The sequence below is a fragment of the Meles meles genome, chromosome X (assembly GCF_922984935.1).
Source record: "Meles meles chromosome X, mMelMel3.1 paternal haplotype, whole genome shotgun sequence".
Taxonomy (NCBI): Eukaryota; Metazoa; Chordata; class Mammalia; order Carnivora; family Mustelidae; genus Meles; species Meles meles.
In genome coordinates, this window is record NC_060087.1 from 131806857 (window position 1) to 131834309 (window position 27453).

The following is a 27453-nucleotide window of genomic DNA, read 5'->3' on the forward strand; positions in this document are numbered from 1 at the left end:
TCAGCAGCCTTTGGGGGGCGGGGGAACCAGAGGCCAACGCTGTCACATGTGAAAAGACTGCTAAGACAGCAACAGGATGGTCAGAAATCAGCTAGGGTTTCGGTTAGATGCCCTTTGAAATCCAACCTGTACTTGCTTTCCTGTGAAGGGCTTGAGATGCGCAGAGGCATCTGAGACATGTGTAGGGGACCCTTCTTGTGAAAAAGGCAGAGAGGAGCCTCTTCAGGAAGGCTTTCTACTCATTCATTTTCATGTCAGCTCACCATCTAGGCTAGGAAAGCCTCTGTGAGCTCTGCCTACCAGCTTCGAACTTGGACACCGCACCAATACCACGCACACAACCGAATGAATGACATTTTCCTGGTTCTGCTGCTGCTTTGGACTGAATAGGTGTGATCATGTTCGAGAAAAGTGTGTAAACATAGGCCCAGATTCTGTTAGTCTCCATTGCAGAAAATTGGCGAAGCGCTCCTTGGCTCTTGTATAATTCATGACTGGCTTTGCCGCGGGTTCGGGGTCATCATCTACCTGCTGGACTAATCGTTCCCCCATGACATCATCAATCCCGTGCCCAGCAGGTGGATTGAAATCCAGGTTAACTAGGAGGTGACTCCAACGTCAGCGGAGACGATCTTTGAGTGTCTCCAGCACAACGTTCAAAGTGATCACCATGCTCCATCCAGCTCACAGCTTTTGTCCATGGCTTCAGCCTGGACTAATGTCGTAGGAAAACTGTCTAGCAGCCAGCGCGGCCAGGCCCATTCTCCAGCTCTGGCATCATTAGGCAGGTGATCACATGACCTGGAACCACAAGACCTTTCTCCCTGTACTGCTTTGCCCTTTCACCACTTGGGTGTTGGCTTTGATGTTCCTGCAGAAGAAGTGGCTGCTGGAGAGATACTGGAAGCCATAGGACGATGGCGTGCAGGAGTTTGGAAGCCATTGCCTTTGCCAGGCAGGGAGGGGGTGGCCAAAGAGGCAACCCGGACAGCAGCCTTGAAGAAGCTCCGGGAACTTTGTTGCTTCTGCCTCTGACACTCTTCCCTTGCCAGGGACTCCTGATTGCTATAGCTTTGTAATACAATTTAAAATCAGGAAGCCTGATGCCTCCAGTTTTGTTCTTCTTGCTCAAGATTGCTTTGGCTATCTGGGGTCTTTTGTGGTTCCATATGAATTTTAGGAGTGTTTTTTCTAATTCTGTGAAAAATGCCATTAGAATTCTGATAGAGATTGTTTTGGGTAGTGTGAACATTTTAACAATATTAATTCTTCCAATCCATGAATATGGGTTATATTTCCATTTATTTGTGTCATCTTCAATTTCTTTCATTAATGTTTTATAGTTTTCACTGTACAGATCTTTCACCTTCTTAGTTAAATTTAATCCTAGATATTTTATTGTTTTGATATGATTGTAAGTGGGATCATTTACTTAATTTCTTTTTGAATAGTATATTGCTAGTGTTTAGAAACGGCAGATTTTTTAGTGTTGATTTTATATCCTGCAACATCACTGAATGCATTTATTAGTTCTAACAGTTTTTGGTAGATTCTTTAGGGGATAATTTACCATTTCCTTTATTATTTGGATGCCTTTTATTTCTTTTTCTTACCTAATTACTCTGGACTTTCAGTAATATGTTGAATAGAAATGGTGGGGGTATGGGGGGTGCCTGGGTAGCCCAGTCATTTAAGTGTCTGACTTCAGCTCAGGGCCTGGGATTGAACCTCACATTGGGCCTTGCACTCAGCAGGGAGTTACCTTCTCTTTCTCCCTCTCCCTCTGTGCCGCTTCCTGCTTGTGTGTGCTCAATCTCTCTCAAATAAATAAATAAAATCTTTAAAAAAATGGTAAGAGTGGGCACCTTTGTCTTTTTGTTTTGTTTTGGTTTTGGTTTCTGATCTTAGAGGAAATCTTTCAACGTTTCACCACTGAGCATGATACTAACTGTGGGCTTGTCATAGATCATCTTCATTATGTTGAGGTACATTCCTGTAACATAATTTGTTGAGTTTTTTTAAAATGTATTTTTTTAAAGATTTTATTTATTTATTTGACAGAGATGACAAGCAGGCAGAGAGGCAGGCAGAGAGAGGGGGGAAGCAGGCTCCCCGCTGAGCGGAGAGCCCAATGTGGGGCTCGATCCCAGGACCCTGGGATCATGACCTGAGCCGAAGGCAGAGGCTTTAACCCACTGAGCCACCCAGGTGCCCCTGTTGAGTTTTTTTAAATCATAAAAGGATGTTGAACTTTTTTCAAATGCTTTTTATACATCTATGAGATTATCCTGATTTTAATCCTTTATTCTGTGGGTGTGGTGTATCACATTGATTGATTTGCAGATATTGAACTATCCTTGCATCTCAGGGAAATATCCCATTTGATCATGGTGTATGATCTTCTTAATGTGAATTCAGTTTGCTAGTATTTTGTTGAGGATTTTTGCATCTATGCTCATTTCTGATATTGGCCTGTAATTTTCTTTTTCTTTCTTTCTTTCTTTTTTTTTTTTGTTGTGTTCTTACCTGGCTTTGGTGTCAGGAGAATGCTTACTTCCTAAAACAGTTTGGGGTCATTCATTCCTATTCAATTTTTGGAAGAATTTAAGTAGGCTTGACATTAATATTTCAAATGTTTGGTAAAATTCACCAGTGAAACTATCTGGTTCAGGGCTTTTCTGTGTGTGGGGGTTGTGATTACAGATTCAATCTCCTTTTTTTTTTAAAGATTTTATTTATTTATTTGACAGACAGAGATCACAAGTAGGCAGAGAGGCAGGCAGAGAGAGAGGAGGAAGCAGGCTTCCAGCTGAGCAGAGAGCCCGATGTGGGGCTCAATCCCAGGACCCCAGGATCATGACCTGAGCCGAAGGCAGAGGCTTTAACCCACCGAGCCATGCAGGTGCCCCAGATTCAATCTCCTTACTCATTATTGATCTGTTCAGAATTTCTTTTTCTTTCTGATTCAGTCTTGTTAGGTTGTGTGTTTCTAGGAATTTCCTGTTTCTTCTAGGTTATCCAATTTGTTGATATATAATTGTTCATAGTAGTCCCTTAATGATCCTTTGTATTTCTGTGATATTGGTTGTAATGTCCCCTCTTTCATTTCTGATTTTATTTTTTGAGTCTTCTCTGTTTTTTTCCTGAGTCTTAGCTAAATGTTTGTCACTTTCACTTATCTTTTTTAAAAAAACAGTTTTGTTGATCTTTTCTCTGTTTTTTCTAGTCTTGGTTTCTTTTTTTAAGATTTTATTTGTTTATCTGAGAGAGCGTGAGTGAGTGAGAGTGCACAAGGAGGCGGAGCAGCAGAGGGAGAGAGGGAAAGGGAGAAGCAGTCTCCCCATGGAGCAGGACCCTGAGATCATGACCCGAGTCAAAGGCAGGTGCTTAACTGACTGAGCCACCCAGGTGCCCCTCTTCTTCTTTTCATTTATTTCTGTCCTAATATTTATTACTTCCTTCCTGCTGCTAACTTTGGACTTGGTTCTTTTTTTTTCTTAAAAGATTTTATTTATTTGACAGAGAGAGAGAGAGCAAGCTCAAGCAGGGGGAGCGGCAGGCAGAGGGAGAGGGATAAGCAGGCTCCCTGTTGACCATACAGCCTGATGCGGGGCTAAATCCCAGGACCCTGGGATTATGACCCAAGCCAAAGGCAGATGCTTAACTGACTGAGCCACCCAGGTGCCCCTGGACTTAGTTCTTTTTATAAGACCTTGAAGTATAGAGTTAGGTTGTTTATTTGAAATCTTTCCTTTTTCTTAAATGTAGGTATTTATTGCTAAAAGCCTCCTTCTTAGAACTGCTTTTGTTGTACCCAGTAAGTTTTTTTTTAAGTTGTGGTTCCACTTTTATGTGTATCAAGATTTTAAAAAAGATTTTATTTATTTATTTGACAGAGAGAGGCAGTGAGAGAGGGGATACAAGCCGGGGGAGAGGGAGAGTAAGAAGTGGCTTCCTGCTGATCAGGGAGCCTGATAGAGGGCTTGATCTCAGGACCCTGGGATCATGATCTGAGCCAAAGGCAGTCCTTTAACCAACTGAGCCACCCAGGCACCCCTCAAGATATTTTTTTAGAGATTTATTTATTTGAGAGAGAGAGTGAGAGAGAGAGGGTGAGCATGAATGGGAGGGGCAGATGGAGAGGGAGAGTCTCAAACAGACTCTGCACTGAGCATAGAGCTTGATGTGAGGCATAATCCCACAACCATGAATCCACAACCTGAACCAAAACCAAGAGTTGGACCCTTAACTGACTGCACCACCCAGGTGCCCCTCAAGGTATTTAAAATTTTTTTATTTTTAAGTACTCTCTACACCAAATGTGGGGTTTGAACTTACAATCCCAAGATCAAGAGTGGCATGCTGTACTGAATGAGCCTGTCAGGCATCCTTTCAAGAGATTTTTGATTTCTTCTTTGACCCATTGGTTGTTCAGGAATGTGATCCTTAATTTCCAATATGAATATATAAAATTTCCAAATTTCTTCCTGTTACTGGTTTCTAGTTTTATACCATTGTGGTTGGAAAAGATATTGATATAATTTCAATCTTCTTAAATTTGCTAAGACTTATTTTGTATCTAACATGATCTATCCTTGAGAATGTTCCATGTGTGCTTGTGAGGAATGTGTATTTTGCTGCTGTTGGATAGAATGTTCTGTATATGTCTGTTAGGCCCGTTTGGTCTGAAGTATAGTTCAAATCCCATGTTTCCTTACTGATTTTATATCTAGATGATTATCCATTGTTTAAAGTGGAGTACTGAGGAGTGCCTGGGTGTCTTGGTCAAGCATCTGACTCCTGATTTCTCCTGATTTCTTAAGGTTGTGAGATTGGACCCACATGGGACTCCATGCTGGGTGTGGAGCCTGCTTACAATTCTCTCTCTTTCCCTGTCCCTCTGCCCCTCCCTGCCCCCGTGCTTTCTCTCTCTCTCTTAAAAAAAATTAAAGTGGAGTATTGAAATCCATTTTTGTATTTTGATTTCCCTTAATTCTTTGTTTCTTCTTGTGGATTTGTTATTTTATTCTAGCCTGAAAGTTTTCCATTAGTATTTCTTGTTAAGTTGGGCCCACTAGGAACAAATTCTCTCACTCCTTATCCGAGAATGTCTTTGTTTTTTTTTTCAACTTGAAAATAAATATATTCACAATGCATAGAGTTACATTCCCTTTACCACCCACCCCCAACCTTGGGAGTGCCCCAGAAACTCAATGATTCTTTAAAATATCATAGTGTAGAAGTATCTGCAACATGAACACAGTATATTCTAAAAAGAAAGAAATTCTTAATCAAAATGTCCTCCAGATCTCCATATGGATGTGCTTCTTTTCTTGGAACATTCATTTTCATTTTTCTTACTCTAGCCTCAAAGTTTTTTAAAGTACACCAATGTTCAAGGAAACTAAGAAGTAAATACATGTAAGAATGTCTTTATTTTAATTTTATTTTCAAGTCTAGTTTTTCTGGAAACAGAATTACTGGGTGACAGTTTTTTTTTCTTTCAACACTTTGAAAATGTCATCCATTGCTTTCTGGCTTCCATTGAGTCTAATGACGTGTCAGCCATTAAGTGAATTGTTGTTCCCTTGTACATGACCAAGTTGCTTTTCTCTTGTTGCCTTCAAGATTTTTTGGTCTGTAGCTTTGAACAGTTTGACTAGGGTGTATGTAGGTATGGGTCATTGTCTGTCTGTCCTGTTTGGAGTTTGTTGAGCTTCCTGGTTCTGTATATTAATATTTTTCATCAAATATGGGAATATTTCAGTCATTATTTTTTCTTCTTACTTCTTTAACTCTTATCTTTCTGGGAGTCTCATTACACTTAAGTTATCACACTTGATGGCATCTCCCAGTACATACAGCTATGTTAATTTTTCTTCAGTTTTCCTTTCTATTATTTGGATTTGGTACTTTATATTGCTTTATCTTTGAGTTTGCTGATTCTTTCCTCTTTCATCTATTTTTTCAAATATTATTTTCATCTGCTATTGAGCCCAGATGCTTAACAACTGAGCCACCCAGCTGCCCCATGTAGTGAAGTTTTCATGTCAGTTTTTTAATCTTTAAACTTAGGAATTCCCATTTGGTTATTTTATGTAGTTTCTGCTTCTTCATTGAAACTCTGTGTTTGATGAATTGTCATATTTTCCTCTAATCATTTGAACATAGTTTCCTATAATTCTTTGAACATATTCCTAGTAGGTGCTTTGAAACTTTTGAGTACTAAATTGAATATCTAGATCTCTCAAAGTCAGATTCTCTTGACTGCTCTCACTTGTGGGTCAAACTTACCATTTTCTTTGTGTCAAGTTGTCAAGTGGGTCCTGAGTAGCAGCACTGTGGCTTCTAGGTTTCAGTATTTCCATAGATTCAGCTGGTAAGGCAAAAATGAGCCCAAATGGATTCAGATAGTATGTTACTTACACGGTTAACAAAAGCAAGATCAGTGCAGTGTCAGATCATGTCTCTGGTCTCACAAGATGACACCAAAGCAGAGGGACCGGATGACAGGTGACACAGGCAGTAGAACACTCTGCCATTGAGGAGTCATCTCTAAAATTACAGCCAAGCAGGTTTGTAGACTTGTATAGAATTATGAAGCTGTAAGCTGAGTGGAGACAAGGTAGAAAGTTCTGTGCCCAACTGCAACTGGGGAGATACATGAAAAATGGCTTTGCTGAAGTTTCCCTTAAGATATGGATCAGAAGGGAGGGGCGTCTGGGTGACTCAGTGGGTTAAAGCCTCTGCCTTCGGCTCAGGTCATGATCCTGGGATCCTGGGACCGAGCCCCGCATCAGGCTCTCTGCTCAGTGGGGAGTCTGCTTCTCCCTCTCTCTCTATAGGCCTCTCTGTCTACTTGTGATCTCTGTCTGTCAAATAAATAAATCTTAAAAAAAAAGATATGGATCAAAAGGGGTGCCTGGATGGCTCAGTGGATTAAAGCCTCTGCCTTTGGCTCAGGTCATGATCCTGCTTCCCGCCCCCTCTCTGCCTGCCTCTCTGCCTACTTGTGAATTCTCTCTGTCAAATAAAAAACCAAAATCTTTAAAACAAACAAACAGACAAACAAAAAGATAGGGATCGGAAAATGCCTCACCGAAGCTCCATACCAGTCTTTTCTCCCCTTGCTCCAGGAGAATCACAGGGTATTCTGCCAAGACAGAGGTCAGATGTAGTCAGTTCTCGCCTATGTATCCTATGTGGAGATGTGCAAGATCATCAGGGTGCCACACAAAATTACCATGCCCCTATGCTTTGCATGTTTGCTTTTGTTGTTGTTGAAAAAATGGGTAATTTCTGAGTATTTGTTTTTTGTTTTGCTTTGCTCTGTTTTAATAACTTTCCTGGACCTAAACTGTGAAATGTATCACTCCCACTACAATCTGTCTGTCTCATGGAGTACAGCTGCTGTTTTTTCTTTTCAGATTAGAAAAATTCTTATTTTTACTTATTTAAAAGATTTCTATTTATTTATGTGACAGAGAGAGAGAGAGAGCGAGAGAGAGCAAGCGCAACCACAAGCTGGGGGAGCTACAGTCAGAGGGAGAGGGAGAAGCAGTTTCCCCACCAAATGTGGAGCCCGATGCAGGGCTGAATCCCAGGACCCTGGGAACATGACCTGAGGTGAAGGTAGGAGCTTAACCAACTGAGCCACCCAGGCGTCCCTTATTTTTATGTTTTAACCTGGCTTCCTAGTGTCTGCATAACTTAGTGCTTAAGCCAGTGATTTTGGTAGAGATTGTGCTGAAACTCCTTGAGCCCAAAACTCTTTTCACTATTTACAGATTGATCTGTGTGTGGGTTGGGAGTGTGGTGTTTCTCTTGATGAGATGGGGGCCCCCAAATGTGGGGTGATTATCAGGTGGAAGCTGGTGGTGCGGAGGGTGAGTGCCCTGGGCAAGAAGACTGCAGACTCCTGCTGCCCTTAACTGAAGTTGTAAAAGTTTGTTGTCTACCTTTGGTTACTTTCCAGAACACTGAAATGGTCAACAATAACTTGTCAAGTTTTGTATTTGACTTTTTTGTGGATAAGATTTGTCAACCTCTTTATCATGCTGGGAATGCCACATATATCACCTTTATTTTTGAAGGATATTTTTACTGGATCTGTAGAATTCTGGGTTGGAAATTATTTTTTTTCAGCACTTTCTATGATTTTCTTGTTTTCTGCTTCTGCTGTTTCTGTGCAGAATTCAGCTGTTCATTTTAGTGTTATTTCTCCTCCTTTTTCCTCTGGCTATTAAGATTTTTTCTCTTGGGGTGCCTGGGTGGCTCAGTGGGTTAAAGCCTCTACTTTCAGCTCGGGTCATGGTCTCAGGGTCCTGGGATCGAGTCCCGCATCGGGCTCTCTGCTCAGCAGGAAATCTGCTCCCCCCCAACCCCCGCCTGTCTTTCTGCCTGCTTGTGATCTCTCTCTGTCAAAATAAATAAAATCTTTTAAAAAAGATTTTTTCTCTTTGTATTTTAGCAATTAAGATTTTCTCTTTGTCTTTATATTTTAGCAGTCTTACTACAGTGTGCCTAGATAACACATTTTTTGTATTTGTCTTGCTTGAACTAAAAAAAAAAAAAAGATTTTGTTTATTTATTTGACAGAGAGAGAGATCACAAGTGGCAGAGAGAGAGATAGAGAGAGGAAGAAGCAGTCTCCCTTCCGAGCAGAGAGCCCGATGCAGACCTCCATCCCAAGACCCTGAGATCATAGCCTGAGCCGAAGGCAGAGGCTTAACTCACTGAACCACCGAGTTGCCCTTGCTTGAACTTTTAAAAAAAGATTTTATTCATTTATTATATAGAGAGAAGACATGAGTAGGAGGGGCGGGGCAGAGGGAGAGGGAGAATTAGACTTCTTCCTGAGCAAGGAGCCCAATGTGGGGCTGAATCCCAGGACCCTGGGATTATGACGTGAGCTGAAGGCAGATACTTAACAGACTGAGCCACCCAGGTGCCCCTAAGCATTTTATTTTAAAGTAATCTCTACACATAATGTGGGATGTGAACTCATGACCCTGAGATCAAAAGTCACATGCTCCACATGCAGAGCCAGCCAAACATCTCTATTTTTAGCTTGGTGAATATTTTTATCATGAAGGGTGTTGGATTTTGTCAAATGCCTTTTCTGTGTTTATTGAGATCATCATGTGATTTCTATTCTCCATTCAATTACTATGTAGTAAATATGTGTTGAGCTAAAGACTAACTGAGTGTTTGAGGTCCCCTATTGTGAACTGAATTGTGACCCCCGAAAGATATGTTCAAGTTCTAACCCCTGGTACCTGTGAATATAACCTTATTTGGAAATAGGGTCTTTGCAGATGTAATCAAGTAAAGATGAGCTCATACTAGTGTGGGGGTGGCCCTAAATCCAATACGACTGATGTCATTAGAAGAAGAGGGACACCTGGGTGGCACAGCTGGTTGAGCATCCCACTCTTGATTTCAGCTCAGGTTGTGATCTTGGTGTTATGAGATTTAACCCCCACTTCAGGCTCTGCACACAGCAGCGAGTCTGCTTAGGATTCTCTCTCTCCCTCTGCCCCTTCCCTGCGTATGCTCTCTCTCAAATAAATAAACACATCTTTTTAAAAAAGGCCTGAAGAGACATAGGCAGTGTCACAGAAATAAGAATGCCATGTGAATATGGAAGCAGAGATTGAAGTGAGTCACCTATAAGCCAGGGAATGTCAAGGATTGCTGGCGACCAGCTGAAACTAGGTGAGAGGTGTGTAACAGATTGTTTCCAAGAGCTTTTACAGACAGTATGGCTGCCAACATCTTGATTTTAGGCTTCTGGTCTTGTGAAATGTGAGAGAATCACTTTCTATTGTTTAAAGACAGTAAGTTTGTTGTACTTTTTAACGACCACCTTAGCAAAGTAGTATATCCCCCCAGTCTTTAATTTTGTCACTTCGGTTCCACTTGACCACTTAAAGTTCTGCTGATTTCTCTGCCCCCTAACAGCAACCCTCTGCCTCTATCTGCATTGAGAGCTGAAGTAATTTCCAGGGGAAAAGTGGTTGCAGCTGGTCAGCATAAATTTATCACTCCTTCCAGGGCTTTCAATTTTGTTTGTTGTGTTTTCAGGGCCTCTCTCCTTTAGCAGGTCTGTGTTTCCCAAGCACGGTGAGACTACAGAAAGTGGCTACCACTGCTCAGCTTAGGTCTATGGCCTCTGACCCTGTACAGCTTCAGAACTCTGCACATGTCTTGGCAGAGAGCACCTGTTGGTTTGAGGACCCTGACGTCTTCAGTTTTGTCACTACAGCCCCACATAACTGTTAAAATCTGTCATGTTGTTTCTGAACCTTAGCAGTAGCTTTCTGTATGGGTTAAGTTCAGATTCAGCATCTATCCTTCAACTATAGCCAACATGTTCCTTTAAACAAAAAGCAGCCGCAGTTCCTCAGCTCATGTCTAAAAGTTTCTCCCTGTCTTAGTTTGTTCACGCAACTATAATAAAAATACCACAGACTGGGTGCCTTGTAAACAACACATGTATTTCTCACAGTTCTGGAGGCTGGAAGTCCAAGATCAAGGGCAGATTTCAGTGTCTGGTGAGGGCCCAGTTCCTTATTCATAGATCACCACCCTCTCCTTGTGTCCTCGCCTGGCAGCTGGGACAAGGGTGCTCTCTGAGATCCCTTTCATAAGGGCACTAATCCCATGCATGAGGGCTCCTCCCTCATGACCTAATCACCTCTCAGAGGCTTCACCTCCTAATGCTGTCACACTGAGAGTTAGGGTTCAATATGTGGGTTCTTGGAGGACACAAACATTCAGACCATAACATTCTACCCTAACTTGTCAAAATTCATGTCCTTCTTGCACACAAAATGCATTCATTGTATTGAAGGAGCCCCCAAAGTCTTAACCAGTTACAGCATGGACTCTGAAGTCTAAGCCAAGTCTCACGTAGATATCACCTAATCAGATGTGGATATGACTCAAAGTATGAGCTGAGGCAAATTCCTTTACATCTGTGAACCTGTGAAACATACATGTTGTGTGCTTCCAAAATAAAATGGTGGGATAGGCATAGGATAGACCTTCCCATTCCAAACGGGTTAAATAGGAAAGAAGAAAAGAGGGACAGGTCCTAAGTAAGTCCAAAATCTAGTGGGGCAAATTCCAGTAGACCTTAAGCCTCAAGAATAATCTTCTTTGGCTCAATGCTCTGTCTTCTGGGCCCACTGGGGTGGCAATGTTACCACATGGCTTGGTGGGATTGCCTGAAGCTGCTCTTTGCTGGGGCTCTGAAGCTCTCCTGGGCTGGGATTGCATGCCTGATGCTGTGCTGTGTAACCTTGTCTTTTAAAACCTAGGCGGAGGCAGCCATGCCCCTCAAACCCCATGTACTCTGGGCTTGGGATGAGAGTGTCAGCCCTGATGATTTCTGAATCACCTTTGAGGTCATCCTTCCATTGTCTTAAAGAATAGTACCTGGCTTCTGTCAAGATAGCAAATCCATACTAATCTCCCAATCAAGTGGTCAGTGTTAGGGTCAATTTAATGTTAAAACCTGTTTAACTATTAGGGCCTGCTTAGCCAGAGCAACTCCATATTGCCTAGGTAGCCATATTGTTGTTTACAATATTGTTGTTTACATCCACTGACTTCATTCCAGGAATGAACTACTAAAAAGTAGTTCCTGGTATGGTTCCAGGTATCGATTGCAGGAGTAAACGCCTTAACAATAGAAGCTACGTACCTTGGGTCTGTGGTTCTGCCCTATAAAACCAGCCTGTGAGATCGGGAGGGGGTAGATCTCTTCGGAGGCAGCCCTGGCTGGTCAGTCTGACTTCTAATGTTTGGCATAGAATAAAGCTTCACATAACTTTCACTTTATCTCAGTCTTCTTCCCCTGGCTGGTCAGTCTAACTTCTAATGCTTGGCACAGAATAAGGCTTTGCATAACTTTCACTTTGTCTCAGTCTCGTTCCTTTGATAATGGACCCCAACATTCTGGGGGCTCATCTGCGATCAAACAATGAGAACTGAGTCAGCATTAGAATTTTGGGGAAAAGGCTCCAGAGGTAAGATCTCGAGATTTTATTCTGCAGGATCTGGTCTGTCTGCCTGGTTGCGGAGCTCCAGGGTGTAGCCCACCAGGGAGAAGCTGGATGCAGCATTGCTCCCCAGGGCTGGAATGGATGCAGGGACGCCCCATCCCTCCACTGGTAGATCGCCAGGGGTTTCAAATCCTCCTAGGCAGTCAGGGGACCAAGAAAATCCCCACAAGCGGCAGGTTGTATTTTTTTTTAAAGATTTTATTTATTTATTTGACAGACAGAGATTTCAAGTAGGCAGAGAGGCAGGCAGAGAGAAAGAAGAGGAAGCAGGCTCCCTGCTGAGCAGAGAACCCGATGCGGGGCTCGATCCCAGGACCCTGTGATCATGACCTGAGCTGAAGGCAGAGGCTTTAACCCACTGAGCCACCCAGGTGCCCCGGCAGGTTGTATTTTTGAGTTGGGATTATATCTTGTACACCCTTAGACTTGATATCTGGTTGAGGAAGGGCTGCTGGGTCTGGTCTGCGGTTATCTTTGTCTTGTCTTTTTGTTGTCTGTTGTGTTGTTTGTTGTGTTTGAAGAAATGGGGCAAGCAGAGAGTAAGGGACCTATGACACCCCTAAGTCTTGTTCTCCAGCATTTCAAGGATTTTCAAGGTAAAACCACCCAGTTGGGTGACAAGGTTTACCCAGGAAACTCTCTAAAACTGGGAATCCTTTCTCTGCCTTCTGGCAGCACTTCCCCTTCTGTTTCTGCACCAACTGGGTGTGGCCTGCATAACTGGCCGCTAGACCATCCTCGGTGCTTCCTGCACCATGGCTCCTTCCCTCTTCACTGTCAAGGAGCAAGAAGAGAAGCCCCTGGACCTAAAACCCCCAACTTCAGATCTTCCCACCCGTGTCTCAGGTAAACATTAAAAGTGGAGTGGGTCTAGGTGAAACATAAATCAGTATTTGAACTAAGTTAAGTTTGTCAGTTTAATTAAACTTCAATCAAATTTTACCGAAGGTCAAATAAGCTCATGCTATTTGTTAAAATCTGTTAGCAAAGAAATAACTGAACTGATGGTTAATTGTCTGTCTCAAAGTTTTAATGGGTAATTGTTAAAGTAACTTTCAAAGTCTTTGGTAACCTGAAACTTTAAAGTTTTGGTTGGATGACAAATGGAATTAAATTTGTTGAACATCTAGGTCTTAACCAAATGGGATAAAATGCTAAAGCATTGAGTACTTGATGTAGGTTGTGCTTTTGACTTCTTACTGCAAAGAAACTAAGAATATTTAAATCTGCTGGTAAACATGTTTTGTGCTTAACTGATTCATAAATTTGCCATCTACAGACTTCTGTTGTAAGTGTTCACAATTGGCTACTACTTAACCATCACTAGAGACTGAAGTGTTTCTTAGAGTAGAAAATTCTGCTAACTGTAACTAAGACTGATGGAAGTAAGGGAAATAACCCTATATGTAAAAAAAGTAGGAGATACGTAAGAAAGATAAGGAATGGGAATACATTTTGTTAAAGATAAAAGGTAATTTTGTCCTAACTGAAATGGTTGTTTGAAAGGAAATGGCTTGGGACAAAACCTGGATGCAAAAAAAAGTTGTAAAAGGTTTATGAAGGGAAATCTTCAGGAAAAAAAAATTTAGGTATGGTCAGGACGGACTATCAAAAAACAAAAACAAAAACAAAAACAAAAAACCCCCCAAAAATGCCATAAGGTTTTTATTAAAAGTTTTAATGTTGTCTAAAAAAAAACAGAGGAAAGGCAGTTGACTGATAGTAAGTTAAAAAAAAAAAACTGTACACACAAAAAAGAGGGCCTAAGAGAGTAAACAGGTTTGTCTTAAAGTAAAAATATCTGGTTGCACCAGAACATAAAAGGAGATAATAAAAGCTAAACTTGAGGGTATGTAGTAAGTTGTAGAAGACTTGGGGAAAGTGACTTATTTGCCTTGGTTTGTAGGTTTGAAAGGAAACAATGAAATATGTTGAAAATTTGACCATATTAGATCAGTTTTGATGGATTTATTCACAAAAAGGGAAAAGACTAATAAATCTTTTTTATTGTTTTAATTGTAAAATGCTTCTGTTTAAATGAGGCATAGTATTTAAGCAAGGAAGACTAAAGCCCTCTGTCATGACAAATCTAGATTGATGATCCACTCAAGTAAATGTTAACTATTATGTATTAATTGACTTGCTGTTAAAAAGAGAATGTAAATTGTTTTCTTTTTGCCTGCCCAGAGAAACCAGTTTCTATGTTTTGTTTTATCAGATCTTAAGCATCCATAATCCTATATAAGCATGTGCCTTAAAACTTAGATTTTAGGGGCGCCTGGGTGGCTCAGTGGGTTAAAGCCTCTGCCTTCGGCTCAGGTCATGATCTCAGGGTCCTGGGATCAAGCCCCACATCGGGCTCTCTGCTCAGCAGGGAGCCTGCTTCCTCCCCTCTCTCTGCCTGCCTCTCTGCCTACCTGTAATCTCTGTATGTCAAATAAATAAATAAAATCTTTAAAATAAAACCAAAAACTTAGATTTTAACAACTGTCAACAAGATTTAAATTATAAATGAGATCTCTTTGACTCATAAGGCTTTTCCTTGGTATGCTAAGTTACTCAGGAAGTACTGCTAAACCGATGATAAAACTTGGGTTACATTTGGGAAATGCTATAACTATTATAGAGATTCTATGCATTTCCTAAAGTTTTAATGTTTTGATACAGGTCATCACTTGATATTTAACCATATCTATTCTGAGTGTTTGTCATTTGTAATTGTTTAATTCTCTTGTAAAATGAATTCTGCCTTAAAAGAAATTTTTATGGGAGACTTTCAGGACAAATACAGGTCTTTGATATGTTGAAATCCTGGAACAGAAATGGGTAAAAATTTCCAGAAGTAAGAGCTACATTCAAACTAAACCAGAATTAGTAACATAGGACTAGATGAACTAAAAGATTGTAATGTTATGTCTCTTAATGTTGTATCTGTTATTTTAAACATTGCTGGTTCTCTAATGTTTACTTTTCCAGACTAAGAATACTTTTTTTCTTAAGATGTCTGTGACTTACAGAAATGTAAAAATATTCACTTATAAACAAATCAAGGCATTCAACTTTTCTGTCTGAACCCTCTGAAACTCAAAAGGTCTCAGCAAGTATCCTTTCTTCCATGGCAGTCAGTCATTTGCATAAGTTCAATAAGAATCTGTTCTCCTTGTAACAGGACACCATTGGAAACACTGGTTATTTTACCAAGGCTTTGACTGGAATGTTGTATTTAAAAAAGACTCAGATATGACCAGACAGCTTAAAGGAACTAAGTTTGACTTTATAAAACCTGGAGCCATAAAGCCCCTTAAAACTGTTGGCCTGATACCTTGCTTACAGAGTTCTCAGGAGCCTCACCAGGTGAGTAAAGAATGTCACTTCCTGGCAGGTGCAGGAACCTCAGGATACATTGGGGACCTCAGGGAGAGGAATTCACCCAATTCGACAGGTATTGCAGGCATATCTGATGGCAAGTACTTGGCTTGGCTTCTGGCCTGGAGAGACTATTACAAGTTCAACCTAGAGATTTCTTATAAAAAGTTCCAGCAAAGCAGATTCTAAAAGATCTATATGATCACACTCACTGTTCTTGCTGAGCTTATGTAAATAATTAGGCCAAGTTTGTTAAAACTGGACTTGTTTTTCAAATAAATTAGTCCTGATTTGGCTACCTCTGGAAATGAGGGTTATTTTAGAGAGAAAAATTATGTTTCAGTAACACACCTTTGTGGATATTAAATTCTAGATTTTGTTGTCTTTTTTTTTAAGATTTTATTTATTTATTTGAAAGACAGAAATTACAAGCAGGCAGAGAGGCAGGCAGAGAGAGAGAGGAGGAAGCAGGCTCCCTGCTGAGCAGAGAGCCTGATGCGGGGCTCGATCCCAGGATGCTGGGATCATTACCTGAGCTGAAGGCAGAGGCTTTAACCCACTGAGCCACCCAGGTGCCCCAAGATTTTGTTGTTTTTAAATGTTTGTTTACCTAAGCTAAACAACTTGAGTTAAACTTCAGAGAAGTTACACAATAGTTCATTTAGATGAACTTGCCTAATATTCTGTAGGGATAATAACAGAACCCATTAGACACAAATATATGTTAGTTTTTATGGATACCTTTTCAGGCTGGGTAAAGACTTTTCCCACCAAACATGAGATGGCAGGAATGGTAGCCAAAAATCTACTAGAAGAAATAATTCCTGGGTTTGGGCTTCCTCTCGTGATTGGGTCAGACAATGGCCCTGCATTTGTGAATTCAGTCTCACAGACATTGGCCAATGCCATGGGCAATAATTAAAAACTACACTGTGCCTACCGGCCCCAGAACTCCGGACTAGTAGAGAGAATGAACCAGACTCTTAAAGAGACCTTGACAAAGTTAATTCTGGAGACTGGCAGTGGATGGGTAGATCTCCTTCCCTTCACCCTCTTTAGGGTGCGGTGTACCCCCTACTTAAACAAGGTTTCCCCATTTAAAATAATGTTTGGGAGACCCCCTCTACTCTGCCCACGGCTACAAGAGGTTGCCCTAACAGAAATGACTGATCAGTCTGTACTCCAGTCACTACAGGTGCTACAGTCTGTCTTAAAAAGAGCCCATGCAGGGATCTAAACTGCCTACACTGAGATGGAGACAGAAATAAAACCGTATCCTTACCAACCCAGAGACTTGGTTTGGATACGTCGCCAGCGAATGGAAAACTTGGAGCCTTGCTGAAAGGAACCATTTACTGTCATCCTGACCACCCCCACAGCAATGAAAGTAGAAGGCATCAGGGCCTGGATTCACGTGTGTCACGTCAAACGAGCTGAAAGCAAGGACATCCCCAGAAATGGGAGCCACTGCCAGTGGACCCCACTAACTGTGGACTAAAATTAAGACTCAAAAGGGTTTCATAACTTGGTCACTTTTAACCCTGTTCCTACTCAGCAGCAGCCAGGGCACACCTCATTGGCCTAAAACAGCCCAATAGAAAATTAGGAAAAGAGCAGATGGAACAACACTCAAGGTTAACGACACCTCAGGTCAGCCTGCTTTCACCCTCAAGAACTGGCTGCAAAGTCAAAGAATTGACTAATCTCCAAAGAAAAGGGGGGAATGTTAGGGCCAATTTAATGTTAAAACCTGTTTAACTACTAGGGCCTGCTTAGCCAGAGCAGCTCCATACTGCCTGGGTAGCCATATTGTTGTTTACATCCACGGACTTCATTCCGGGAATAAATGCCCCTGTAGTTCCTGGTATGGTTCCGGGTATCGATTCCAGGAGTAAACGCCTTAACAATAGAAGCCACGTACCTTGGGTCTATGCCCTATAAAACCAGCCTGTGAGATTGGGAGGGGGTCGGTTTCTTCGGAGGAGGCCCTGGCCGGTCATTCTGACTTCTAATGCTTGACAGAATAAAGCTTCACATAACTTTCACTTTGTCTCAGTCTTGTTCCTTTGATAACGGACCCCAACAGGTCACTTGGCCACATTCTTAGTGTTGTCAGTTTTTTGCAATATGGATAGGCCAGGATTTTCCAAAACTTTAAGTTATGCATTCTTTTTTGCTTAACAATTCTGTCTTCAAATCAATTCTTTTCAAGTTTTACTATAAGCAATCTGGAAGGGCCAAGCTGCACCCTCAACAATTTGCTTAGAAATTTCTTCAGCTAGGGGCACCTGGGTGGCTCAATGGGTTAATCCTCTGGCTTTGGCTCAGGTCATGATCCCAGAGTCCTGGGATGGAGCCCCGCACCGGGCTATCTGCTCAACAGGGAGCCTGCTTCCCCCTCTCTCTCTGCCTGCCTCTCTACCTACTTGTGATCTCTGTCAAATAAATAAATAAAATCTTAAAAAAAAAGAAATTTCTTCAGCTAAACATCCAATTTCATGGCTTGTGAATTCTGTCTTCCACAAACCACTATGACACAAACATGATTCAGCCAAGTTCTTTGCCACTTTTTAACAAGGATGGCCTTTCCTCCAGTGTCCAATAATGTGTTGCTCATTTCTGTCAGAGACCATATCAGAATGACCTTTATTATCTACATTCTACCAATATCCTGTTCGTGATTACATAGGTCATCTCTAAGAAGATTGTGGCTTTCTCTACAGCTCTCCAGAATTGTCATTGGTGGTCTGTTCACATCAATACAGGCACTTTGAAACTCTTCCAGCCTCTATCCATTACCCAGTTCCAAAGCTGCTTCCACATTTTGAGAGATTTGTTACAGGAGCACTTCTTAGTACTAATTTCTGTCTTAGTCCATTCGGGCCGCTATAACAGACAGGTGATTTCTAATAACAGGTATTTATTTCTCATCGTTTGGAGGCTGGGAATCCAAGATCGAAGTGCTGGCAGGTTTGGCATCTGGTGAGAGCCTGCTTCCTGGTTCACAGATGGCCATCTTCTTGCTGTGTCCTCACACAGTGGAGGGAGTGAGGGAGCTCTGTATGGTTGCATTTATAAGGGCACTAATCCCATTCATGAGAGTTACCCTTCTGACTTGATGACCTCCCAAAGGCCCCACCTCCAAATATTATCACACTGGGAATTAGGTTTCAACATATAAATTTTGAGGTGGATATAAATGTTCATTATATAGTACTTCCCTCTCTGGAATTTCAGCCCCTTTAGTTCTTATTGCTTCCGTAGTTCCATGCCCCTAAAAATAGGATTTTTATAATTTATCAGCTTTTCTTTTTCTTTTAAAAAATATTTATTTATTTCAGATAGAGAGTGAGTGAGAGAGAAACCATGGGGGGTGAGGGGCAGAGGGAGAAGCAGACTCCCTTCTGAGCAGGGAGCCCCATGTGGGACTTGATCCCAGGACCCTGGGATCACGACCCAAGCCCAAGCAGATGCTTAACCAACTGAGCCACCCAGGCATCCTGAGAGTGTTGTTTTAATGATCTGATGTGTGTAATAAAGTACCTGAAATAATTCTGCCTTGAAATAATAATCATTGAGGGACCCCTGCGTGGCTCAGTCGGCTTCGTCTAGGAACTGTTCTCTCACTGAGTTCCAGATAAGTTGATTTATCCATGCGTTTATTCCACAAATAGTAACTGAATATCTGCTGTTGCCAGTCACTAGGCCTGCAGTGAACAATCCAGGCAGACACTGCTGCTCATGGAGCTTACATTCCTGCGGGGCAGCCAACAATAAATAAGGTAAATAAATAGTGTGTTATATGGCAATGATTACGAAGGGAAAAAGAGCATGGAAGAGAGATAGGAGATGTGGGTGGGGATTCGTTTTAGGTATAATGGCCAGGGAAAACCTTGTTGAGAAGTAAGCATTTGAGGAAAAACTTGAAAGAAATGAAGGAGCAAGCTACATGGATATTTGGGTAATAAGATATAAACATATCTATAATAAGTAAGGAGATTAAATCAACAATAAAAAAATTCCCCATCGAAGGAAAATACATGACCAGATGGCCTCACTGGAGAATTCTACTGAACATTTAAAGGAGAATTAACACTGATCCTTCTCAAACTCAAAAAACAGAAGAGGAGGGAACAGATCACTCATTTTGTGAGGCTAACAGTACCCTGATACCAAAGCCAAATAAATATCACAAGAAAACTACAGATCAATATCCCTTATGAACATAGAGGCAAAAATCCTCAACACAATACTAGCAAACTGAATCCAGGAACAAATTTAAAAATTACACACAGGGGCACCTGGGTGGCTCAGTCAGTTAAGTGGTTGACTCTTGCTTTCAGCCCAGGTCATGATCTCAGGGTCCCGAGATAGAGCCCCCCATGGTGGGCTCCCTGCTCTGTGGTGAGCCTGCTCAAGGATTCTCCCTCTCCCTTGACTCGTGTGTGCTCTCTCTTTCTCTAAAATAAACAAATAGGGTGCCTGGGTGGCTCAGTCAGTTAAGCATCTGCCTTTGGCTCAGGCCATGATCCCGGGGTCCTGGGACTGAATACCACATTGGGCTCCCTGCTCAGTGAAGAGTCTGTTTCTCCCTCTATGCCTCCCTCCTGCTGTGCTGTCCCTGTCTCATGCTCTCTCTCAAGCTCTCTCTCTCAAATAAATAAATAAAATCTTTTAAAAAATAATAAATCTTTTAAAAAAAAATCACACACAGGGGCGCCTGGGTGGCTCAGTGTGTTAAGCCGCTGCCGTTGGCTCGGGTCATGGTCTCAGGGTCCTGGGATCAAGCCCCACACCGGGCTCTCTGCTCAGCAGGGAGCTTGCTTCCCCATCTCTCTCTGCCTGCCTCTCTGACTACTTGTGATCTCTCTCTCTGTCAAATAAATAAATAAAATCTTAAAAAAAAAAATCACACACAGAGTCACCAAATGGGATTTGTTCTAGGAATGCAAGGGTGGTTCCATATGTGAAACCTACCAGTGACTCAATAAAACAAAGGAAAAAAAAAAAACCCAATCATCTCAACTGGTACAGATAAAATCTTTGACAAAATCCAGCACTCTTTCATGATAAATTATTTAAAAACCCCAAGAATATAAGGGAACTTCCTAGACATGATAAAAGGAATTTATGAAAATCCAGAGCCAACATCATACTCAACAGTGAAAGACTGAAGACTTTCCCTCTAACATCAGGAGAAAAGATGCCCACTTTCAAAACTGATTTTCGACATTGTACTAGAAGTTCCATCTAGAGCAGTCAAGCAAGAAAAAGAGATAAAAGACATCCACAATGGAAAGGAAAAAGTAAAACTACCTGTATTTGCAGAGGATATGATCCTATATATAGAAACCCCCAAGGAATCCACAAAACACTGCTAGAGCTAAAAAATGAATTATGCAAAGCTTCAGGTTACAAGATCAACATGCAAAAATCAGTTGTTTTTCTGTACATCAGTAGTGAGAACTATGAATATGAAATCAAGACAATTCCACTTACAATAGTATCAAAAGAATAAAATACTTAGAAATGAATTTAACCAAAAAGGTGTAAGAATTAAGCATGAAAACTACAAAACATTGCTGAAAGAAATTAAAGAAGACCTAAATAAATGGAAAGACATTCCATTTAGGTTGTTGATCCATTTTGAGTCAATTTTTGTATATGGAATTTGGTAAGGGTCCAACTTTACTCTTTTGCATGTGGATATCAGTTGTCCTAACACCATTTGTTGAAGAGACTATTCTTTCTCCACTGCAGATGGTCTTGGCACTTCTGTTAAAAATCAAATGGTCGTGGATGTATGGGTTTATTTCTGGACTCTCTGGATTGAAAGATTCAATTTTGTGAAGGTGGCAATACCACCCAAAGTGATCTAAAGATTCAAGGCAATACCCATAAAAATTCCAACTTTCTTTTTTTTTCAGAAATAGAAATGTCAATCTTTATATTCATGTGGAATTGCAAGGGGGCATGATTAACCAAAAGAATTTTGAAAAAAAGGAACAAAGTTATAGGACCCACACTTCCTGATTCCAAAACTTATTACGAAACTGCAGTAATCAAAACATCATGGTGCTGGCCTCAGGATAGACATATAGACCAAAGGGATAGGATTGAGAGTGCAGATGGTGCCAGGATGAGCATCAGAAGCCTCACCTGCTTCAGTCTCATACAGCAAATGCTCTGCAAAGGGCAAGACATGGTAGATGCAGGCACAGCTCATTCTCCCCTAAATAGGAAAGGAAACAACCTAACGATCCAAATGTATTCAAGAGCCCTTTGTCCATTTCCTTATTTTGTTCTGAGCATCACAATCTAGTCATGGGGAGCATCCCGCCCTTTCCATGGGAGATGCCACGAAGAAACTGGAAGAAATGAGCGGATAATAAAGTTGTTCAAATGGAGAAAAATACAGAATGGGTATTATCAACTATGTGGCTAACAGAGACCTGAGGTAAGGACAGAAAATGGACCTGTAAAGGCTGGAAAAGCAAGAAAAAGTGGAACAGAAAGAAGACAAAGATGGTAAGAAAATAACAAGAAGTGTGAAGGTAAGGATGGCAATGACGATTATTTTGTTGAAAAAGGTGTTTTTTAAAAAAGATTTTATTTATTTATTTATTTGACAGAGAGAGAGAGAGATCACAAGCAGGCAGAGAGGCAGGCGGAAGGGGGGAGCAGGCTTCCCGCTGAGTAGAGAGCCTGATTCGGGACTCATCCCAGGACCCTGGGGTCATGACCTGAGCCGAAGGCAGAGGCTTAACCTACTGAACCACCCAGGTGCCCCCCAAAAGGTGTTTTTTTTAAAAAGATTTTATTTATTTATTTGACAGAGAGAGAGATCACAAGTAGGCAGAGAGGCAGGCAGGGAGAGAGGAGGAAGCAGGCTCCCTGCGGAGCAGAGAGCCCGATGCGGGGCTCGATCCCAGGACCCTGAGATCATGACCTGAGCCAAAGGCAGCAGCTTAATCCACTGAGCCACCCAGGCATCCCCAAAAAGGTGGTTTTAATAGAGATTTTTTTCTTTAAAGGAGCTAACTCCCCCATTACTAATTTCATATCTTTTAAAGTTAAAAAAGGAAATTCAAAGGAGTAAAACTATCCAACGAAGCAAAGGAACTTTACTCAGAAAATTATAGAACATTCATGAAAGAACTTGAGGAAGACACAAAGAAATGGAAAAACATTGTACACTCATGGATTGGAAGAACAAATATTGTCAAAGTGTCTATGCTACCTAGAGCAATCTACACATTCAATACAATCCCTACTAAAATACCATCAACTTTTTTTTTCCACAGAACTAGAACATTCCTAAAATTTGTATGGAATCAGAAAAGACCCCACATACCAAGGGAATGTTGAAAAAGAAAACTGCAGCTGGTGATATCACAATGCCAGACTTCAAGCTCTATTACAAGCTGTAATCAATAAGCTGTAATCAACAAGCAGTACCATACTGGCACAAAAGCAGACACATAGATCAATGGAGCAAAACAGAGAGTCCAGAAATGGACCCTCAACTCTATGGTCAACCAATCTTTGACAAAGCAGGAAAGAATAGGGAATAGAAAAAAGACAGTCTCTTCAACAAATGGTGTTGGGAAACTGGACAGACACATGCAGAGGAATGAAATTGTACCACCTTCTTACACCACACACAAAATTGGACTCAGAGTGGATGAAAGACCTCAATGTGAGATAGGAATCCACCAATATTCTAAAGAAGAACACAGGCAGGGGTGCCTGGGTGGCTCAGTGGTTAAAGCCTCTGCCTTCAGCTCAGGTCATGGTCTCAGGGTCCTGGGATCGAGCCCCACATCGGGCTCTCTGCTTGGCGGGGAGCCTGCTTCCCCCCTCTCTCTCTGCCTGCTTCTCTGCCTACTTGTGATCTTTGTCTGTCAAATAAATAAATAAAATCTTAAAAAAAAAAGAAGAACACAGGAAGCAACCTCTTTGATCTTGGCCATAGCAACTTCTGGATAGACACATCTCCAAAGGCAAGGGAAACAAAGGCAAAGGAAACAAAGGGAAAAAGGAACTACTGGGATTTCATCAAGATAAAAGCTTTTGCACAGCAAAGGAAATAGTTGACAAAACCAAAGGACAACTGACAGAATGGGAGAAGATATTCACAAATGACATATCAGATAAAGGGCTCGTATCCAAAATCTATAAAGAACTTACCAAACTCAACACCCAACAACAAATAATCCAATCAAGAAGTGGGCAGAAGACATGAACAGACATTTCTCCAAATGGCCAACAGACACATGAAAAAGTGCTCCACATCACTGGGCATCAGGGAAACACAGATCAAAACTACAGTGAGATACCACCTCACACCAGTCAGAATGGCTAAAACTAACCAGTCAGGGAACGACATCCTGCTGGCGAGGATGCAGAGAAAGAGGAACCCCCTACACTGTTGGTGGGAATGCAAACTGGTGCAGATACTCTGGAAAACAGCATGGGGGCTCCTCAAAAAGTTGAAAATAGAGCTACCCTATGACCCAGCAATCACACTATTGGGTATTTACCATAAAGATACAAATGTAGTGATGCAAAGGGGCACATGCACCCCAGTGTTTATAGCAGCAATGTCCACAATAGCCAAACTATCGAAAGAGCCCAGATCCAGATGTTCATCAACACATCAATGGATAAAGAAGCAGTGGCATAAACACACACACACACACACAATGGAATACTACGCAGCCATCAGAAAATTGAAATCTTGCCATTTTCAATGGTGTGGCTGGAATTAGAGGGCATTATGCTAAGCAAAATAAGTCAATCAGAGAAAGACAATTGTCATATGATCTCCCTGATATGTGGACTTGGAGAAAAAAAGACAGAGGATCATAGGGGAAGAGAGGAAAAAAAGAAACAAGATGAAACCAGAGAGGGAGACAGACCATAAGAGATCCTTAATCTTTGGAAATGAGAGAAGCGGTCAACACAGTCTGTTAAGACATAGAACAGGAATTGGCAAACTACAGCTTCATGGCCAAATCCAGCTCAGGGCTTGTTTTTTATTTTTATTTTTTATTTTATTACTTTTAAATAAACATATAATATATTATTAGCCCCAGGGGTGCAGGTCTGTGAGTCATCAGGCTTATACAATTCACAGCATTCACCATAGCACATGCCCTCCCCAGCGTCCATCCCCTAGCCACTCTATCCCTACCCTAGTCCCCAGCAACCCTCAGTTTGCTTCTTGAGATTAAGAGTGTCTAATAGTTTGTCTCTGTCCCGGGTCCCATCTGGTTTCAGTTTTCCCCTCCTATCCCCTCCCTAACTGCAGTGACTCCCACACTGCCTCTCAAATTGCTCATATCAGGGAGATCATACGATAATTGTCTTTCTCTGCCTGACTCATTTCACTCAGCATAATACCCTCCAGTTCTATCCATGTCATTGCAAATGATAAGACTTCATTTCTTTTTTGATGGCTGCATAATATTTCAGGGCCTCTTTTTAAATAAGCCATGAGCGAAGGACTTGATGTGGGGACATGCAGTCAGCCAGCCGGTCCTGCGTGCTTGGCCAGGCTGACAGAAGCACAAGTTTTGAAGGGCGCCAGGCATTACAGGAGGAGCAGGGTGGGCAGGAAGTCGGGAGTGAGTAGGTAGTGCGAGCAGCAGAGGAACGGGCCACGAGGGCGCCTGCTCGGGCAGCGGCGCTAAGGATACGCAACAGGTGGGTAGTGGACCGTCATAAGCCCGCCAGGCACCGACTGGGTGCAGAGGGCATGTACGGGGTCTCTAGGGCTGCTTGGTGGGAGCCAATCACCAGCCAGGGGGCAGTACAGGGGGCGTGTTTGCGCAGGCGCTCTGTGTATCCCGCCTTGCCGTGGGCACTAGGGGGTGAAGCTTGGTGAGCAAGGCCCTTGTCCTTCCCGGCCTCGTGAGGAGTGAGGCGGAGTGAAGATGGGGTCTGAGGCGGGCGGTGGAGGGGCCAGGAGAGCAGTGCACGAAGGGACGGGCACTGCGGGCATTGTGGCAGGTGCGCTAGGTGGTCCTGGTGAGCTCCATGACCCTAGAGCCCCTGGTGGTGCAGATGGTCCCCATGACCCCGTGACGCCGGGGACCCCGGTGACCCCAGCCACCGCGGAAGCCGGAAGCCGGAGTAATCCCGGAAGTCCCGGCATTGAGGGAGAAGCAGGCGCTGCGTGTGCCGGCGCTCCTCAGATGGAGAAAGCACCCCGCGCACCGGGGCCCGATGGAGACGCAGCACCTGCGGCTGGAGATCCCGGGAACCAGCCGCTTCAGTTGTATCCTCTCCATGGACCCCTGTGGGCTGGACGGCATGGGGAGGGGCTGAAGGTGGTTTGATGGGGGGCACAGGCAAGCGGGTTTGAAAGGGGAGCCAGAACTCTGGACATCTGGAGGGTATCGGCTGGGGTTTGGCCCCTGCTGGCGGAGGATGGTGGTGGAGGTGGGGAAGACCAGCTTGGGGGGAATGCGGCGGTAGTGGCAGCACCGTCCAGGGTGGCCCGTGTTTGTACGGGGGGAGGGGGCGGACAGCCTGAGGGTCAGCCTGGCCAGACAAGAGGCCTCATGGAGGAGGAGAAGGCCTGTGGCAGAGGCGAAATGGATGCTATGGATGGTGCCTTAACCATAGCTCCCCAGCGTCCTCACTGTGCCCTTCCCATCGCCCATGGAGGCGGAGATTGCCCACCGTTTCCTGACTCCAAACGCTGAACTTCAAGGGCCAGTTCGGAAGGAGCTTAACTTAAACGGAAGCATCCTGACTGTGTTAGTTTTACAGCGGTCCGGGGGAGGTTGATGGCGAGTGGCTGGGGACAGTGCGAGTTCGGGAGGAGCTGTAATGGGAACAGAGAAGGGGTAAGTCTAAGGAAGGATTGTTGCTGTGTGAAGGGACAGATGGGCGATGTACCCCTCCGACCCTCTCACCTGAATTTTATTTTATCTTCCCTGTTAGCCGACTGACTGCTGAAGACCCTGGCCAACTCCAGATTTCCATCATCTCCTGTCTTGACCAGATTTCCCTGGTGATTCGGACCATGCGGCGCATTATGCCTCCCTTTTTCTCGAAGCCGCAGCAGGATAAAGGGGGCTGAACCGAACTGCGCATCCCTTCCTCGGCAGCCCTGGCTGGGCCACTGATTTCTGCTCCTTTATTATTGGGGCCTAATCTTTTGCCTATTTTGGTCCTTGGACGCCTGGGATCCAGATGTTTTCTTTGGTAATTATATGTTCAATAAATTCACAAAATAAAACACCTGCTATTCTGTGTCTGAGTTTAATTTTAGCTTCCCCACCTCCTAAGATTGCCTTTGTTCTCATGTTGGAGGAGAGGCTCTGGATTCAGAGATTCAAGTAATATAAGGCAATTGAAGACATTTAGGAAATGGGAGAAATTATTGTGTCCTGTTATTTGATATGAACGACTGTCAGCATGTGGGACTATTGCCTTATTTTACAGTTGAACTTATGTATTCCTCTAGAACACCACAGTGCCGAGTAAGAGTTTGTGGCTTCTTGGCCTTGATTCAGATCTGTGAAGAAAAGCTCTGGGACAGCAGGTTGAGTGGGCCCCACGCCACAATCTGTACTCACCTGTCGTCTGAGGCCTCAATCCCCGCGGGGGACTCCCTGGGATTCGCAGAGCTCCTTCCTTTGTGCGGCTCTCTTGCATCATCTGTCCCCAGAGTGTTCCTCCAGTTCATTATGCTGCTGCTTTCTTCCCGAAAGTCATGACAAGGGTCCTTGAGGAAAACAAAAGGGGAAGTGGTCCCCCTCGAGGGGAGGAGAGGAAGTAGATCATTCTCTGCCTTCCCGTTAAAGATGCCCTCATGTAACACCACAGTGGGGCTGCTTACAAAGCACCAGAGTGGCCTCAGAGGGGAATGGCCAAGGCCCCAGTGCGAGAGGTGAGTCTCTGGGATGGAGAGAGGAGGAACAAAGCATTGTCTGGGGGACAGTCCACACTGCAGAGACAGACTCAGCTGTGTAGAACGCTGGGACTACATGAACTTGTACCT

At 42.9% G+C, this 27453-nt stretch overlaps 1 pseudogene; it reads right to left on the reverse strand.

The window, feature by feature from the left end:
• On the reverse strand, positions 1–27138 carry LOC123934783 (annotated as a pseudogene).
• Positions 27139–27453: the final 315 nt, after the last annotated feature.